General features: G+C 42.7%; 1 long non-coding RNA gene across 4 annotated transcripts in view; it reads left to right on the top strand.

Annotated features, from left to right (window-relative positions):
- LOC123638290 overlaps positions 1-19,696 on the top strand; it is a 49,252-nt gene that overhangs the window by 15,740 nt on the left and 13,816 nt on the right. For 3 of the 4 annotated variants that reach the window (XR_006735295.1, XR_006735294.1, XR_006735293.1), the window contains exons 2-3: positions 11,552-11,659; positions 18,232-18,340. This is a non-coding gene — a long non-coding RNA (uncharacterized LOC123638290). Of the gene's footprint in view, positions 1-14; positions 52-11,551; positions 11,660-18,231; positions 18,341-19,696 lie in introns of those variants that run through there. The other variant, XR_006735296.1, reaches the window with a different exon arrangement.

The following is a 19,696-nucleotide window of genomic DNA, read 5'->3' as shown; positions in this document are numbered from 1 at the left end:
TGCTATTTGGGTGGCAGGAACAGAAGTGCTGAGAGATTATCTGCAACATTGGTAATGCATGACTTAAAAACAAAATATGCAATGGGTTGGGCCCATTTTTGTGTACTCTAGGAACAGAGAGGGGAAGATATTTAACATTTTGGAGAGGCTGGGAAGCCCAAGTCGTAAAGTCAAAGGGATGAGGACATTGATAGTCACATTGGGACCATTTCATAATTGGAGAATTTGAAGTAGAGGGTGAACGAGTGATAGAAAAAGTCAAAATGGATTCAAATGTCACACCATCTTGCTGGGAGGCCCCTTGGGCCTAGAAGAGTGTTAGTGATGAAAGTTTAAGTTGCATGGCTCTATGCTCACCATCAGTGTCACTTGTGTAGAGGTTAACAATGTGTAGCACTGCTTCTTGGTATTTTTGTGTCTGTTTGGTCTTCGTGGCTAAAGGATAAACTTTGAGGGCCGGATAATGTTATATACAGATGCTCCTCAACTTACTATGGGGCAATGTCCCAATAAACCCATTGTGAGTCAAAAATATGTTAAATTGTAAATGCATTTAATACACCTAACCTGCCAAACATCATAGCTTAATCCAGCTTGCCTTAAACGTGCTCAGAATTCTTACAATAACCTATAGTTGGGCAAACTCATTTAACACAAAGTCTATTTCATAATAAAGTGTTGAATATCTTATGTAATTTATTGAATATTGTACTGTAGGTGAAAAACAGAATGATTGTGTGGGTACTCAAAATATGGTTCCTACTGAATAACTGTTGCTTTTGCTCCATGGTAAAGCCGAAAATAATGAGTTGGACCATTGTAAGTTGGGGACCTATGTTTATCTTAGGGGCAAGGGCAATGTCTTTAATGGAGCAGATACCCAGAAATATTAACTGATTGGTAAGTCGACTGACATATAATTAAAAACTCAGGCCAGGTCCAGTGGCTCACACCCATAATCCCAGCACTTTGGGAGGCCAAAAAGGCAGGGTCACTTGAGGCCAGGAATTTGAGACCAGCCTGGGCAACACAGTGAGACTCTTTCTCTAAAAAAGAAAAAACCAAACCAAACCAAAATACCCCACATCAATTGGACAAGAGACTTGAATAAGTCACAATTTAAGTGTATGCCCTGAGTCCTGCCAGCAGTACTGTCAGCTGAAAGTCCTGAGCCCCTGTATTGTTAGGGCACAGGCTAAGGTATTAAAACAGAAAGATCCCAAACAACAGTGATGTAAACAGGATTGAAGTTTCTTTTTCTCTTATGTAACAGTCCAGAGGTCAGCAGGCTAGGGCTGGGTCCAAGGCAGCAGCCACAGCTGCAGCCAGCAGGAAAGAGGAAAAGAGCCAGGTGGGTGGGCTTGGGTTCTTTCCCTGGGGATGACCTGGAAATGGTACTCAGCCTTCTGCTCATATCCCATTGGCTACAACTTGATCACATGGCCACATCAACCTGCAAGGGAGCCTGGGAAATGTAGTCTACAGCTGAGGGGCTGTGCCCAGGTACAACTTAGGAGGTCCATTATTAAAAATGGGGAGAATGAGTATTAGTGGATGAGTGGCCTCTGGTATAGTCCTTAAGCTAAATTTTCTCTGCACTTAATCTGAATCAGTTGCAAAATAAATCTTCAGTGGGCCAGCTTTTGCTTTTTATTACCTGTGGGTATAGTACTTTTGCTTATTTTGATAAGATGGCTCTCATTTATGATGTCCAATTCCATGAAAAAATGGAGTTTTTTCAATTGTCAATGGACTAAACATTTATATTTTATTTTCTTACATGAAAAATACTCCTTCTCCATAAAGCCAATAGGAGCAGAAAAATTATACCCTCTAGCAAATTCCTATATGTTCTAGAATGGTAGATACCATAGTACAGGGATTAAGAAATTAATCTAGGTGGGAAATGTAGTCCTGTGCTAAGAATAAGACTTCTAGAGTTTGGAGTATCAGCTCTGCCATTTATTAGCTAGCTGTGTGGCCACAACCACATTATCTGTCTTCTCTGAGTCTCAGTTTTCTCATCTGTAAAATATGTATAATAATATCCACCCATTATAAGATTGCTCCCAAGAATAAAAGAAGTAGTAGACCTAAAGCACCTTGTGCAGGGTCTAGTTTGTAGAAGTTGCTTAATAAAACAAACCAACTAACTTACTTTCTTTCTTTCTTTCTTTCTTTCTTTCTTTCTTTCTTTCTTTCTTTCTTTCTTTCTTTCTTTCTTTCTTTCTTTCTTTCTTTCCTTCCTTCCTTCCTTCTTTCTTTCCTTCTTTTCTTCTTTCCTTTTTTCCTTCTTTCTTTCTTTTCTTTTTTCCCTTCCCTCCCTCCCTCCTTCCCTCCTTCCTTCCTTCCTAAGAAAAGGAATTGGCATTATCCTTGCAAGCAAGTGGAAGGAACCTCCTAAGAAGGCAATTCCTATGATTACCCAGTAATACTCCCAACCTGGGAGCAGTCCTTCACAAATAACTAAAGGAAATAAAATTTTAGCTGTGCTGATCTAACGCAGGGAAGTAACCAGAGGAGGTGGGAACAAGGCTCAGGCAACCAATGGCACAGGAGAGATTTCCCTCTCTGCAATGAATACCTCTTTAAGTGGTACCGATTCTGCTGAATTGGGAAATCAGGAGTTGAGGGCAATCACCAGGTGTCCAAGGAGCTGGAGAACATGATACCCAAGCTATTTAGAAGCTGTATGAGGAGGCTGAGAATGTCAGGGAGGGAGCCCATTATAAGCTGGAAACAGAACCCACCTGATGAAGGGTGGGGACACGAGATGGAAAACATATGGCCTCAGGAGGGAGCAGGCTTGGTGTTCTGGGCTGGCTCATCCATTGGCTGGTGGAGCACAAGCAAAGCAAAGGCCAGAGAGACTAGCCAAGCCTGGGCTCCAGAGTGCAGCTAGGAGGCAGGACAGAAAGGCTGGACGCCCCAGGAAGCTGGAAGGCCTCCCTCAGGGCTGCAGGCCCAAAGCTGTGTGGGCTCCCAGGGCCAAGGGAGGAAACCTGGAGGAAGTTAGACACAGTGGGAGATGGTGGATTTCTTCCATGATGAAGACATTCCTTCCCAGTGGCAGATGCTCTTGTTTATAGTGTAGATGGAGATACTTGCTTCTAGGCTCGATGTGCTGACTCTGTGGGGGAGGGAGGTGGGGAAAAAAATCCCCAGGAAGCAGCACATTGTGACAAAACTGGTTTTAAAAGCTTACAAACTTGAACCTATAATATTTATTCCTGATCTGTTTCCTTGGAGGCAGCCTTAGAAAAATAAGCACTGATTTGTCCCTCTTTCCTTCCTTCCTTCCTCCCTCCCTCCCTCCCTCCCTCCCTCCCTCCCTTCCTTCCTTCCTTCCTTCCTTCCTTCCTTCCTTCCTTCCTTCCTTCCTTCCTTCCTTCCTTCCTTCCTTCCTTCTTTCCCTCTCTCCATTTTTTTCCTTCTAGTATCCCTCTTTCTATGTTTCTGTCCTTCCCTTCCCTTCTAACAGACATTCATTAACCCTGATTACTTGCCAGATACTGTCCTAGGAGTTGGAAAACAACCAGTGAAGAAAGATTAAAATTCTAATTGAGGAGACAAACACTTAATGTCAATTGCTGCCTGAACATCTCTGCCTTTGTTGTCTCTAGGTCAAGTCTATACCTGGCCTTCCCTTGCTACATCCATAACAGGGCAGCTTGGAGTGGCATTCTTGTGGTAGTCCGTGGGGCGAGTTGTTCTTTTGCAAGGAGGTCTCAGGACATAGAGCAGTGACTGTTGAACACCATTAGCAAACCACCTGTATCCTACAGCTGTTGGCAGTGTAGAGCTATACCCAGAATCTGGAGTCTCCTTCCCTGGAGGCACATTAGAGACAGAGATGAAGTGAGATGATGAAATCTCCTGAAATACAGAGGCAAACCGTGGGAGAGCCAAAAGATTTCTGCCCCAGAGAACTGGAGTGATGTTGGTTGGTTGTTGGGAAAGCATTATAAGATGGGCACAGAATTGTGCAAGTTCTCAAAGCTCAGGGAGAACAGCCAAGTAGTCATGTTCAGCACTTAATTCTCTTGATTTGTATGGTGATGTTTTACCCATTTTAAAAATGAGTTCATAGACAATTTCACAAATGTAAAGTTACTCTTTTTTTTTTTGACTTAGGATTCCCCAGTATATATTGTAAATAGACCTGGAGCTGCTGAGATTTATCTTTGGTGCAGCGAAAGGAGCTTTAGACTTTGATTCAGAAGACTGGGATGAATCCTGTTTTTGGTCACAGCTGTTAATCTACAAAATGAGGATGACAGAAGCCAATTTAGACAGATTGTGGGGATTCAGTGTGACAAATCTGAAAGTACCTGGTCAACTCCCAAGCATTGTACAGAGCTAGGTTGTATTAAGACTATTACTACTCGAGCGTCAGCTTATCTTAAACAACTTTGAAGGGCTTGGTATCATCTTGGGCATTTTGACAATCAGCTACAAAACTAATTGTGGTGGTTGGATTGGGACTATAAAACTCTGTGCCTGGGCTCCTTCTGATGTAACAGATGTTCTGTAAAAGTATTTGGGATTGTCTTTTGAGATGTCTTCATGGTTCGTTTTCTTTCCCAAGGCATAAGACTTATACAGTTGTTTTGGGAATAAAGTACATTTTATAACTGGGAAAAAAAAATCTCTGCCCAGTAATGGTGAAAATACCAGGGGAAATTTTTGGATAACCATACTCATGTGTGACTTTTTCCTTCTCCCTCCATGAGAAGCCAACTTTAGAAATCTTGTGTCTAGGTGCCAAAGTTTTAAAAAGGGTTAACATGTTATCAAGGTTTACTTGCTTGGGGGAACCACCAGGGCGTTACTGTGTTACCTACAGAATGCTGAAAATAATGTCAAGATCAAAGGAAATCCATGATCAGTGCAAATGGGCGGTTTTTAAGGCTGTCGACCCAGAGTTGGTGATATAAAGCAAAGAGTCTGAAACCCACGAGTGTGTTCTTGGACAAAGAGCTCATCTCTTCTCTGTGTCAGAGCCTTCATCCGTCAAATAGGAAGTCCGTAGCTGGATTCTTATCTTGCAAGGTTGCTCTGTGGAGATGCTGCAAGGCATTTGAATGACTAAAGATGGAGGTTGTTTTCAAAACGACCTGGTCTTGGTTTAGATACTGCTTGGTTTCGTATGCTCCTCTGTGGGCTGAAAGAGATGTATTTCCAGCATTGGAATACGTAAAGAATAACTCCTTTGCAGCCCACACCTTCTAGGAAGTAATATGGACTGGAAACCAATGATCCATATCCTGCCAGGTAGAAAGCTGTGCCTTGGGAGCCAGCTGAGAATTCTTCCTGCCACTAACGTCCCATTTATTACCTTATAGAATATCCAGTCTGTTTCCAAAGAGCCAGCCCATTAAGTAAAATAAAACAAAATTAGCTCTATGATCTTGTAAATTGGTCTGTTTTGATGACAACAGATGATGATAGAGAGAAATTGCTACAAGCTATATAGATGTTCTAGTTATTGTAAACACAGGGCTGTGGTTTTCATGGGATTGCTAAATGAAGGAATCTCATTGCAGTGTCTGGATATCAATCCAGTCCTACTGCTATTGAATGCCACAGACTACAGTTTAAACAGCCAGGACCTTTAATACCCTCTGACAATCTGCCAATGGAGACCTGCTGTGTTCTGAGTTGCAAAATGGGGGAGGGAGGAGAGTAAGCTATTGGCTGGGATGTGAGATTTGTCCCTGCCTGTGGCATGGGTCCAGTTGGTAGAGAGGAGAGGCAGGAGGAATCTGGAGAGAGACACTGCAACGGGCTTAGTTCATCAGGCTAGGATAAGGGTAGATATTTGGTTTCTGACCTTTTTGGTGAAGCAAAACCACATTCTCTCGGTTCTGAGAAAATCAACCAATAATCTGAGAACCAAGCCCAGGGGAGACCCACTGAGAGTCGTACAGAGGCCAGTGAGTCTAACCTTACTTCTCTCTGCCCTTTGACTTGCCTGCATGGGGTTCAGTTCTGTCTGTCACCCCGGTACAAGGTCAAATGCCCTCTGGCTCTGAGCTCACTACACCTGCAGCTTGACACGCATGTTCCTATTTCTTTAAAATGCAATGTGCTCATGGCAAAATGTGCCTAAGGGGCAGGGCACTGTCCGCCCAAGTCTTGCAAGCACATTTCCCAATCAATACAGCTCATCCTACCACCTCCACCCAGAGGACCCATGTAGAAGGTCAAATCGTAAGGGACCTTAGGGTTCATTTATAGCCCAGACTTTTCACTTTTAAACATGAGAAAAGGAGGTCCAAAAGTTAAAGTGACTTGCCAAGATCACAGCAGGTCAGTGGCTGAGCTGACAGAAGAACCCTGTTTCCCGTGTCTTCTGTGTGAACATCCCTGTGGGAGCTGTGCTAGGATGCAATGTGAGTGGTGCTCTGGAGTTGTGTTATGACTCCTACTGCCGTTTCCAGGCTACGCCCCTGGGATTGTGGCCTTTGTCTCCTTTGTCCTTTTAGGGCTTGTCACTGCTATGGTTTGAATGTAGAGTTGTCCCTTGAACAATGGGGGAGTTAGGAGCATCAACCCCACTGTGCAGTCAAAAGTCCAAGTATAACTTTTGGCTCCTTTAAAAGTTAACTGTGAATAAGCCTATCATTGATTAGAAGTCTTACCGGTAACATAAACAATTGATTAACACACATTTTATCTGTTGTATGTATTATGTACTGTATTCTTACCATAAAGTAAGCTGGAGAAAAGAAAATGTTTTTAAGAAAATCATGAAAAAGAGAAAACATATTTACCATTTGTCTTAGTCTGTTTTGTGTTGCTGGAAAGGAATACCTGAGGCTGTGTAATTTATAAAGAAAAGAGGCTCATTTGGCTCAGAGTTCTGCAGGCTGTTTGAGAAGCATGGCCCCAGCATCTGCTAGGCTTCTGGTGAGCACCTCAGGCTGCTCCCTCTCAAGGCAGAAGGTGAAGGGGTACCAAAGTGTGCGGAGATCACATGGTGAGAGAGGAAGCAAGAGGGAGGGAGGGAGGTGCCAGGCGCTTTTGAACAACCAACTCTCAAGGGAACAAAGAGTGAGAGCTTACTCACCCCCTTTTAGGGAGGGCATGAATCTATTCGTGAGGGATCCACCCCCATGACCCAAAAACCTCCCATTATGCCCCACCTCCAGCACTGGGGATCAAATTTCAACATGAGGTTTGGGAGGACAAATGTCCAAACTATAGCACTATTTATTAAGTGAAAGTGGATAATCATAAAGGTCTCCATCCTCATCTTCTTCACATTAAGTAGGCTGAGGAAGAGGAGAAAGAGAAGCAGGTGGTCTTGGCGTGGCAGAGGTAGAAGAAAATCTGTGTGTGAGTGGACCCATGCAGTTCAAACCCATGTTGTTCCAGGGTCAGCTGTATATGTGCCTCCAGAATTCATATGGTGGAGCTTAAACCCCAAGGTGATGGTAGTAAGAGGTGGGGCCATTGGGAGGTGACTAGACCATGAAGGTTCTACTAATCTCAAGGGTGACATTAGTGTCCTTATAGAAGGTCCTGAGGGAGTGAGTTTGTCTCTTTTTAACCTATAGCTCCTTCTACTGTGTGAGGACACTGAGAGAAAGTGCCATCTTGGAAATATTAATAGAAAGTGGGGCCGGGCACGGTGGCTCACGCCTGTAATCCTAGCACTCTGGGAGGCCGAGGTGGGTGGATCCTTTGAGCTCAGGAGTTTGAGACCAGCCTGAGCAAGAGCAAGACCCTGTCTCTACTAAAAATAGAGAGAAATTATATGGACAACTAAAAATATATAGAAAAAATTAGCCAGGCACAGTGGCACATGCCTGTAGTCCCACCTACTTGGGAGGCTGAGGCAGGAGGATCACTTGAGCCCAGGAGTTTGAGGTTGCTGTGAGCTAGGCTGACGCCATGGCACTCTAGCCCAGGCAACAGAGTGAGACTCTGTCTCAAAAAAAAAAAAAAAAAAAAAAGAAAGTGAGCTCTTACCAGACACTGAATTTGCTGGTGCTTTAATCTGGGACTTCCCAGCTTCCAGAACTGTGAAAAATAAACTACTCTTATTCATATATTACCCAGTCAGAGGCATTTTGTTGTAGCAGCAGGAATGAACTAACCCTGTCACCTAATATCACAGAGCCTCTGTTTCCACAAAATAAGAATTTTTCACAAACTTATAAGGCTGGCTTGAGGTTCATATGAAATAATGAATGGAAAGTGTCATTTGTAATTTTAAAGCATTCTGCTGGTATAGGACGTGATGATATAAATATTTACCACATAACATCATCCATCATCATTCTACTTTTTTTTTTTTTTTTGGCCTAGAGTACCTTAATCCCCAGGTTAGCTTTAATTAATTTCAGGTATACGATTAATATGTTAATGATGCCCTCACTCAGTCTTGGGCACTTGATTGTCCTACAATGTCTCAAGCACCAGCTGTGCTCTGCAGACTGAAGGTTGACAGGGCTTTTGTAAAGACAGTCCATCTTTACTACATTTTGAAAATCCCCATTCCAACCAAAGATGCACCAAAGGATTGATCATTATTGTTGCAAATCGATTCCAGAGAACCTTTAACAGGAAGCTCTGCTGGTGCATAGAGAATGGCTCAAATTACAAAAATTCAGAGAAACATGTGACTTCCCGGGAACCTGACTATTGTTTAAAATCAGGAGAAACATGGTTTTAGCCTAAAATCATGGGGAATCTTAGGAATAGATAAGGGTGAATGGTGATCCTTGGCAGGGGTGAGGAAAGAGTTTAGAGTGATGTTAGTGACCAAGGACAAGTGTGATCCTTGACAAACAGACAAATTTTAAATCGATTCACATAGCTTGGTTTATGTTGCTTCAGTTCAACCTTTCGCTTTCCTCCAAATCTCCTCTTCCTGGCAACTCCGTGGATGAGTTGGGGTGACAGTTGTCTCTGCAGCCATCTGCTAGGACATCTACAGGCAAAAACAAAGAAGGAAATAAATAAAAGTTCTTGTTTCAAGAGATTCTTTCAGAATGCCGCTCCAAATGTCTGCTGTTGTCTTTGTTATTTTGCTCTGTAAGGATTTTCTCAGTCTCTGCATGTCTGGTTTGATGGATAATGTCTCCACTGTGGAGGAATACTTCAGACTGCAAACAGCAGTATCTCGGGCATTAGAAAAGCTTGAAGAATTCATTTTTCATACCCGCTGCAATGTGTTAATGACCAAGGGTTACACAAAACACGAAGTATCTGGATCTCCTGATACGGAAAGTTAGAGAAAATGCTTCATGCCATTTTCCATTGCTGTTCCAAGCTCACATCTGTTTGGAGCTGAACCGTAGCATGTGTGCTGGGGAACCTGTATGAAATTAACTTTTATAGCTGCCTTTACAAGCAGGATCTTTTATTGTCTACAACTTGGCTGGGATTCAGGAAGTTCCCAAAATGATTTATTGTCATATGTGCCTTTTCTATGGCGGTTTCTATGAAACTGATATATTATTGAATATATGCAGTCATTCTGGCTAGAGACAACAGATCATCTAAGCCTTTCATCCAAAAAGGGTCAAAGAATTCACATTGTGGAAAGAAAAAAAAAAAGTTGAGCATTTTGTTTTAAGTGAAATAATTACTTGCAGGAACAAAACATTTGTTACTAGTCCTGTAATTCTTTTCTGTTTGCCAACATAGTAAAAACTTATTAGAATGTAGAATACAGTCTTCAAATAAATATTTATGGTAATATTTCCCCAATAAATACTTGATTACATTCCTATAATATCTGAGATGGTTAGTTCAGTTTATTAGACCATGATAAGAAGAATCAAAGATCATGAATTTAAATTTCTTTCATGTTACTTAATGCAAACCCTCCCCCCAAACTTCTTCCAGTTTAACAGAGGGGCCCCTTTAATCCAACCAGGCATCTTCCATATGGTCACAAGAGGAATTTGGTGAAATGATGGGTAATGCAGTGGAGTTTCTAGTAGGAGAAAGCTTCAAGACCATGTATTTCTACTGATGAATCAAGAGAATTTTCATACATAAAAGACAACACATTCAACAACATAGCATTTGATTAAATTAGAATACAGAAAAGAAAATGATTAAATATAATTCTAGCATGTGCATTTATAGCATCTAAAACATTTAATCCCATGGTGAAATCTGGAGCTTCAGGATTCAATGTGTCCTTTCTCAGCCAGTTAGCTAACTGACACATTCGTATTTCGGTTGGAAATGGGTAGTCAGAGACCTGAGAGTTTCATTTGGAAAAGAAGCTATAAGACTCCAGCTCTTATAAGGCTATGTTAACCAGCGACAAGATTTAGATCCTATTTTCTAGTTACAGTGTCAATGGAAAATATTTGACTTATAGTGTCGATGGAAAACAAACAAACATAAATCCCTGGGTATTATGTACACATTGTCTATAGGGTCATTTATAAAGCTAAGGTGGGAGTGGTTACTTCAAAGGGAATTAGATCCAGTTGTTTTTTTTCCCTTTTAACAATGTAGTCACTCACGTTTTTGGAACAGAATTTGAAGCCTGGTTTTGGAATCCTGCCTAATCTACACTAATCCTTTTTATTCCAGAAGCATTTTCTTTTTAAACGAAAGTAATTCTTGTAATTGCCACTTCATTCATTTTCATAAGAAATTTAGGTAAAAACAGATATCATTAGCTTTCTACAAATAGAAAAACAGAGACTGAATTTAAGGGACTTAGCATTGATTACAAAACTATTTAATATTATACCCCAAATTCTGGCATGTTATTTCTGTCCATGAGCTGACTGTGGAACAAGATTGAGTCCTAGTAGAGTAAGTGCTTTGGTTCGAGTTAGAATTTGCTTTCACTCACCGTAATCTGTTAGTTAGGCTGATGGTTTGACAGAGTTACATATTGATAAGTTTATTTCCCAAACTGGTGAGTTATCTTCAAATAGTGAAATAACTTTTCATAACGGTGGATGAAACGCCTTAACTTCAGCTAATAATGTCAGAACAGAAGGATCCTGTACCACGATGGGTCAGGTGGAAATGGATGTCTCTACACACATTTAACTCAAGGCTGGAAGCCACTGAAACAATTCGAATGCACGTCTTCTCAGGCGAATCGTCTTTGTGTGTAAAGAAGGATAACACATTTTCAAAGGGCTTTGAAATACTTGAATGTGGGTAATGTTAATTTGGTGTAAAACTTCAAGTGGCATATTACTAATGCCAAAGAACAACGCAGTTGAGGATCTGGTAACTAATTACTAACAGCACTGTCACTATTTTATGTAAGTGTGAACAAGAATCATATGTTTCTTATAGTGCATCCTTGTCGATGTACTTAGGGTTACTGGTGAAAGTGTGATAATGAGCAGCTAGTTGATTATTGAGAGCTTCTGTGGACTCCTGTTGATAGCAGCATTTTGTGCCTGTGCCCAGAGGCCCTGGGGGCAGTGGACACTCTTTAAATAAATGAAACAACTTAATAGATGTTGTGATTTAAAAGCACTGTCACGGGCTTAAATTAGGAGACCTTGTCATAACAATCTGAGGCTAATGACACTGTGATTTTGTGTTGCAGGAAGCCGCTGAGACTACCAAGTGGAAGAGTGTAGATTTCACGTGCAACGTGGCTCGGCCTTCCCTGAGAGCGCTGGCCTTGCTGTAGAGAGAGAATGAATGGATATGGGTGAGTATAGGGGAGCTATTTAGTGCTGAGATTCCAGGAGGAGATGAGGGCTTTGATATCTGTTCAAGATCAAATCAGCCCCTGTGGATACCTGGTTTACTTTATTTTACTTTTCTAAAAGCACTTTGTTCAAGAATCTTGAGAAAATTTATCTAATGCCCATGATAGGACAAAAAGGACTCCGTTCTAAAACTGGATAATTATGGATTGAAAGGGCCCCAAGCCATGGGCTAGAGGTTTGTGTGTTAAAACATAACGAGGGATGTTGAAGATACAAGGACAGAGCAATTCCAAAGAAAAAACACAAAATCATAAATGAATCACCAAATCCTAAAATGTGGAGCTAAAAGGGACCTGAAGGTCATTGTCTCATCTGTTGCCATCTAGCTGATGAGGCGCAGTGACTGGGGGATCTTGTGGCCGGTTAGTGGGAGAATTAGGATTAGAATCAGCCTCCTAACTCTCAGCTGGTGCTCTTTCAGTACCTCAATTCCTTAAGAAAGTCTAACTGCTCATCTCTGAGCCCATCTTTTTCAAGAAAGCATCTGAGTGTGATTTGAGGTTTGGGTAGATTGATGGGTAGCTAACTGGTGTTGTGTCAGATGCAGCTCACTCTTCATGTGCCTCTGGGACGCTGGAACCACTTCCTAGGACCACCGGACTGACAATCAACAAATCTGAGCTCCAGCCTTGTTTGTGTCAAGTCTCTTAACCTCTCGGGTCTGTCCTCTTTATGTTCTCTTTATGAAGTCAGAAGAATGATGGGGTGATCCCTCAGAGTCCTCCCAGCTCCCAGTCGCTGAGATTCTATTTAAACACATTTGAAGGGGAGACAATGGGGCTATTTCTTGGACAGGATGGTGACTGTCTTTTTATATGCAAATGTGCATTGTCAGTTCCAAAAGGGCATGTGGCTATGAACTGCTGGTGGAGGAAAATGGACCCAGGTGGCTTGACAACACCAGTGAGCAAAGCTGGGAAAGGCCTAAGAGGTCTTTGAACAAAATGATGTTTAGACGAAAGGAATGACAAACGAACCCTGTAAACAGAGGATCTAGGTTAAGCTTGTTGAGAGTCCTTAGCTGCAGACATGGTAGAAAACAGATCTCTGAGTGTCTCTAAGTCTACTCTAATAATGTGATAGAAAATATTATTCTATGATCACATAAATTTTTATAACATTGGGTAAAACAAAGTTAAATTGGTTTCCTTATGAAGGACTTCTCAGAACCTTTAATATGATAAAATGCTTTGAGAATTTCCAAGGTGCAGAAATTCCCAGATTCATTTGGCCATGCAACGCAGTTTTGGGGTACATTCCGTGAGAAATGCTGTCCTAGAACTGACCTGGAGAGAGGGGAGAGGAGAGCTCAGGATGACACTTTAAACTTCTGGACACATGTGGATCAAAAGCTGAAAGGTGAAAACCAAGCACCCAACCTGGGGTCTTCCTCTAGATAACAAAGCAGGTTATGAGCATGTCTGAGCCTGGGACAGGAAACTGTAAGGTCGTGCAAATCTATGGGACAGACTGTGACCTTGAACGGAAGGCCCATGAGAAAATGCATGCCTTAAAAGGAGTGAGTGGGCCAACGAGAACTCCTTGACTGTCTCATGCTTTCCATGATTTCAAACTGGTCGTGTTACTTGAATGGTTTCTAGTTATTTCCTGGGCTGTCAATGCCATACACAGCAGAATACCCGCATCCTGCAGCAAAGATTCATTTTTATATGATTTTTTTTTTGGAACAGATTAACTTTGCAATGTGCAGTGTGTAGGTAGAAAGGGGGCAGGTTAGAGCACAGAACAAGATCTTGGATGAAGGCACATGGAATGTCTATGCTGGTAGGGACCTGGCGTTCTAACTTGAGGTCAATGGACATGCATCAGAGGATGCATCAGAGGATTCATGTGTGAAATTTTGTGGAGATGTGCCCATCTGCTGTTTCTTAGGAGCAGTGTCAATGGCTTCCATCAAATTCTCCAACGGGTCTCTAATCTCAAAAGCAGTTAACAACACCCTGCTGAGGCTCGTTTGAGAGGGGAAGAAACTGGGGCTCAGAGAGATGAAATAGTTGCTGGATGTCAGCCTAATTGTTTTTATCCTTGGTTGCTGGCAGTGAAGTTCCCCTGAGAGCTGAGAAGCCACAGGTGCAATAGGGAACTCACTGGATGAGCCTTCATCATTGGTTTGGAGGTTGCTCTTGCCCCTAGACCGAAGTAGGCTTTAGGAAGTACATTATATTAATACCTTCCACTTTATAGGTAGAACACAGACAATACAAATTATTCAGAGTTACCTAAAACTTGAACATTTGCACTAGAAACCCTGAGTCTTCATTCTCACAAGAAATTACTCACAATTAATATGTTACACATTCCATAGGTAACAAGCAAACAAACCCAGAAATGAATTTTGGTTTTAAACGTGCAATCATTGTGAAAGGGTTTCTTTGTGTTCAGGATCACACTCTGCTTTTTGCCTTGGATAGCGCAAAGATTTTGAAATCAAAAAGGTTTTCATTTTACCTTTTAGGAACATGGTATAATTTATCTGCATGATTGCATTTTAATTAGCACTCCCATTGCCTATTTAAACATGCAAAGATATAAAACAAGCCAACCAAATAGGAAGACATATAGCCAAGGTGTTTGCTACTGTGCTGTTATTGAGCACTGCCTTGGGAAGAAGCTCGTACCAGACTCAAGTTTAATAGTGTGAACTGGTTCAAAATAAACCCATTTGTATGCATAATATTTTACGTAAGGGTTAAGCTGTCTTAGCAATTTTTGATAATTATGGAATCTTTGCACAGCTCTGAGGATCTTCCAACATTCTTTGGGAGTAAATCAGCCATTCCCACAATTAAAAAAAAATGTGTAAAGAGTTATATAGAGGGCATTTTAACACAAGTTTTAGGTGGTTAGGCGATGACCCTGGGAACCCTAAAAACCACATCTAAGTTCTGCTTGTGTGCATGAGGCTGGGGGCTGGGGGAGCAGAGGGAAGGATGCAAACCACAAGCACAGACTTAATTTGGGAGGGAGGTTTTAATTCTCTTTATAGCACAGCACGAGGTGATAGCTCAGCGTGGTGTGTGCTGCTGTTCTCGGAGCCTCCACTTTTCAAAAATCTGAACTGGGCTATTAAGATAAAAAATAAAAGCAAAGCAAAGAGCTTTTGCCCTTCTGGAACCAACCTTGGAAGCCCCAGCCTGCAACACCTCTCTAAGGAAGACCTTTGTGGGTTTAGCAGATGGGGTCCCGGCTGATTGCTTCAGCCTTTTCAGTCGTGGCCACAGGGGGTCAAGTGAGCTATAGCTCAGGCTGGTGGTCAGATGGCTACAATTATCCACTAGCGATCAGCTCCCAACATTAAGTTGATAATTGATTTAAATAATAGTCTATGAATATTTTATAAAATATCTGCCATAGGATGAAACAAAATAATTATTATATGGCCTGCTCAGCTACCAGCTACTCAACTAAAACCAGGATTTGTTGGAATGAAATACATAAACCCAGTCACACCATGACTAAAATCTCTGGAGAAAAAATATCACATACCTATGTAGCCCCAAAGCGAATGGGAACAAACCTATGGCTGGTAACACAAGTTGTTCAGCAGCTCTGGTGTAACTGTGACATCTCATTGAACAGAACTGTTCAATGGACAGGACTAGGATCTTTTTGGTGTCATTCAGAATCGTGCTTCTTGCAAAGCGGGATATTTCCGTCTTTGTAATAATACATCATGGTACGGTCCATACAAAAATAATCTTGTAATGATTAGATTGCTCTAAACAACAAATATCAGTTAATAGTGTGCGATGCCCACAGTATTCTGGGCCCCAGGTATGATAAATAGTCAGAGACTTGGCCTCTGAACTCTTAATGCCTAAACAATGCACCCTCAACTCAATAACTGACATTGATGATGGCCAGGGCCCCAACTGATGACTTACTTGTCTTCCCCCATCAAACTCCTCATAAAAAAGAGGAAGGGGTGGACAACAAAGCGAGGGTGGCACGCCAGAATCTCTGTCCACTGTAGGCTCTTCACCGCTGAGCTGACAAATCAGAGTGAAAGCACGGACTTCCTGCTCTTTCTCTTGCAGCCCATTAAGCCTTCTCTCCGGTAAACACGCCTGTGGTTGCTTTTGTTTAGTTTTGTTTCTTTCTCCTCCTTTTCCCCATTTGTTTAAAGCATTGAAAGTCCCACAAGTGCTGTGGCCATCATTCTCCCGGAATACAACCTGCACAATGGCAGGGGTACAATGGCAGAGCGGGGCTGGCAGCATTGCTTTGGGTCTCCAAGGGTTTCAGTGGGTTTGTCAGGCTAAAACAGCCATCCCTGTGTAGGTACTGGGGACTGACGGGGGAGCAGGCTCTGTCGGGTTGATTTGCAGGAACACGTTTTTGCCTTTTCAATATGTCATGAGCACGAGGAAGAAAGCTGTCACTGAGTCCTCACCAGTTCCCACAGTTCTGAGTTAGGCCCTGAGCACCGTGCAGTGTTTGGAGGTAGAGCACTAGGTAACACCAGCATGCGGCTTGCAAGGATGTGCAGGGCTTTGTTGGTGCCTAGTATCCACCTCCACCTCCTTTGCTGCTGCTGCAGCCCCACCCAGTTGGTGGTGGTACTTCTCAGGCTTGCAGGAAAGGGCAGGAAGATAGTTGTGAGAACAAGGTAAGATGTCTCACATGCACCTATGAAGCCACTAATAGTGAGGGCTTTAGTTCAAAAATCTTCATAGTTTTTTATTTCCCATCCACTAGATTCTCCTAAGGCCTGGGTTTGGTTGCCAGGAATTTGTGTGATCTTGTATACATCACTCACATTCTCTGGGTTTTTGTACCTTCATCGATAAAATGAAAGATGTTCAGTGGTTCTCAAAGTGTGGTCCCTGGACCAGCAGCAGCAAAGCATCCTAAGGGAATTTGTTACAAATGCAGATTCTTAAACCCCGGCGGAGATATACTGAATCAGACACGCTGGGTGGGGCCCGGCCATCTGTATAGTTATAACGAGCCCTGCAGGGGAAGCTGAGGCAGACTCAAATTTGAGACCCTCTGAACTAGATGGTCTTGTATGTTCTTTCCAGCAATGGTATTTCTAATGACTCTTAGTTTCAGTGCATCAAGCTGCTTCAAACCCAAAGCCCTACACACACGATAACATTTTCTAGAGTGAGACTTGTAAGTGTAGCAGCCGTGAGCACCTGTGTTGATACACACTGAAGAATTAGAATCATGGGATGCAAGGAAAACTGTAGAAATGTGAACTGCCTTGGCGGGCTAATAGCCTGTCCGTTCCGAATTCTATATGGCTCTTAAGTCGAATTGAAATGGTTTCGCAGGACGATGATAAGTACTGACTTCTGTTGGACGCTCTAGGTGATGTCTGCTTGGATGTGCATAGTTGCTTGCTCTGAAAAGAGAACTGGAGGGCGGTTTTCCTTCTGACTCCAGGATTAGTTCTTTGTTTGATGACGAGGACTGGGTAACACTAACTAATAATGCCGCGCGGCTCTGCCTGTTAAAGTAACTGCTATGTTGCATCTCAAGGCCGGAGTGACAGGCCTGTCTGCAGCAGGCACTAGTGCCATAAGGCCCCTGCCTGTGCCATCTCCCCTGATCCTCATGCTCTGCTTCCTCCATGCTTTTGGCTTGTGTAACTTCCACTTATCTTTTGGGACTCAGCACAGGCGTCAGTCTCTTCTGGGATGCTCTTCCAGAACTTCCACAGCTGGATTAGGAGCCCCTCTTCAGCGTCCCCAGGGCCCCTGATCTTATCTGTGTTGCTGCTGTCAACATAGAATGTGTCACGGTTGCTACTTGGCTCAGGCATTTCCCTGGCGTGGTGTAGCTCCACGAGGGGAGGGACTGTCCCTCTTCACTTGCCCTAGTCCCAGGGTCTACCATGGTGCTTGGCACAGAAGAGGGCAACAGTGATTCTTTATTTCTAGAGAATGGCTCCTTGTCTGCTGGCCACCCTCTATTACATTAAGAGTCCCTTTTGTTCACACATTTGTTAATATATTGATCAATCAAATACCTATTGTCCAAAGAATAGACATTGCCTGAAGATGGGACATAGTGCTGTGTGCTCTCAGGGGCTCAGAAAGGAGTTCATTGAACCCTCTCCTCAAGGACCTTCCAGCCAGTGGCTTCTTCTGTCCTGTGTTGTTTTGGCTCCTCAGGTGCAGAAGTCCTGGCATGGCACACGGTGGCCTTTAATCTCTCGGAGGCCCTTCTTTGACTGATTGCTCACTTTCCTTTTGTTCCCATTCCCCACCTCTCTTTTTGTCTTTTCTGTAGGCAACCAGTATAGTACGTTTGTGTGTATTATTTTCTTTGCCTATTTTCTTGTAAAACATATATTTCTGTTTTGTAAACATGCGTCTTAAATGTACATACATGGTATAGAAACAACTTCATTCTGCTTCTGACTTTTTCTGCTCAGCGTGTTACCATCATCGTGTTGCTCTGTGTGGGGAGAAGTCGCATCTTCTCACTGCTGTGCACATTCCAGCTCGTGCATCTTTGTTTTCCTCATCTGTTCCCACAGGGACAAGCACCTAGACTGCCTCCAACTCCCCACTGCCACTAATGCTGCCATGAGCATCTTCACACGTGCCCCCTGGACCTATGGGAGAATCCCTAGGAATCAGTAGCACGTACGTATGCCCTGTGACTCAGGTGGGCTTGCTGGGTCATAACATATGCATACCTTATGCTGGAGGTGTACTGCCAGATTTCCTTCGGAATGGCTGCTCCAGCCTTGCAGGCTGGCGAGAGTTTCTATAAAGTTTAGATGGCAGTCCTCTGTCCGTTTTGACTTTGCTAACATCTTCTTCCAGTATGTTATTCGTTAGCTTTGTTCATGGTGTCCTTTGCTAATAAGAAAACAAATTTCAATTTCTTTTTTTTTCCCCTTCTTTAAAATACATTACAGAGATTGGTTTTGAATGGCTCTAAATGATCCTTTGATTATGAGCAAAAGTGAGCAGCTTTGCACTAACTAATGTAAATGTTGCTATGTTCTGAGACATAGGCATAAATAGCACCACATGTACGTGGACCTTAGCATGCCTAAATGAGTTAACTAGTTGAGTCTAAATGCAGGGAAACCTTTAAGTATTAACCGTAAAACTACCTAAAAGTCAGTCTATTTGGGAGATAAGGCTACAAGTGTTGCGAATAGGAAGTCATGCACATGTGTGATAAGCCCTATAAATAACCAAAATGACAGAAAAGAAAGACAAACTCATAAGAAAGTATTTGTGACCTTGGGGCTTAGGGCCCAGGACTCAGGAAGGCTGAGAGAAAGAGCTACATTGGGTTTCCCTTGGGAGGCCTCTGTTTACAGTCCTTGTGAGATTCAGAAGCAAACTCTTCATGGTTCCTCCTGGTTCCACGTATTCTACTTTGGCTGGCAGATAGCCTGTTAGAGTTAGCAAAGCTTCCAGGGGCTGCATGTAGTTAAAAAAAAAAAAAAAAGCCAAATTTCTTGGTATGTGTCAAGAGCCTGTCTTAGTTCATTTTCTGTTGCTATGACAGAATACCTGAGACTGGGTAATGTGTAAAGAAAAGAGGTTTATTTCTTGCAGTCTGGAGGCTGGGGAGTCCAAGACCGGGCGGCTGCGTCTGGCTGGTGTCTGGTGAAGGCCTCGTGCTGTGTCATAACAAGATGGAAGGCATCACAGGGCAAGAGGAGCGCACTGAGAGCCAAGCTGGCTTTTATAACGGGCCCACTCTCGTGATAACTAACCCTCTCCCATGATAACCTGTTAATCACTGAATGAATTGATCTGTCCATGAACACAGAGCCCTCAAGACCCGATACCTCTTAAAGTCTTTATCTTTTAATACCATTACATTGGGGATTAAGTTTCAGTATAAGTTTTAGAGAGGACAAATATTCAGACCATAGCAGAGCCTTTCCGATCCAGCCCCTATGACAATCTCATCCCTTCCTTCCAGGCCCTCCCCCCTCCTATTTGATGGAAAGCTACATCAAATCCCATACCACA

This window comes from Lemur catta, chromosome 5 (genome assembly GCF_020740605.2).
Source record: "Lemur catta isolate mLemCat1 chromosome 5, mLemCat1.pri, whole genome shotgun sequence".
Classification (NCBI taxonomy): Eukaryota; Metazoa; Chordata; class Mammalia; order Primates; family Lemuridae; genus Lemur; species Lemur catta.
This window is presented reverse-complemented; position numbering and strand designations above follow the sequence as displayed.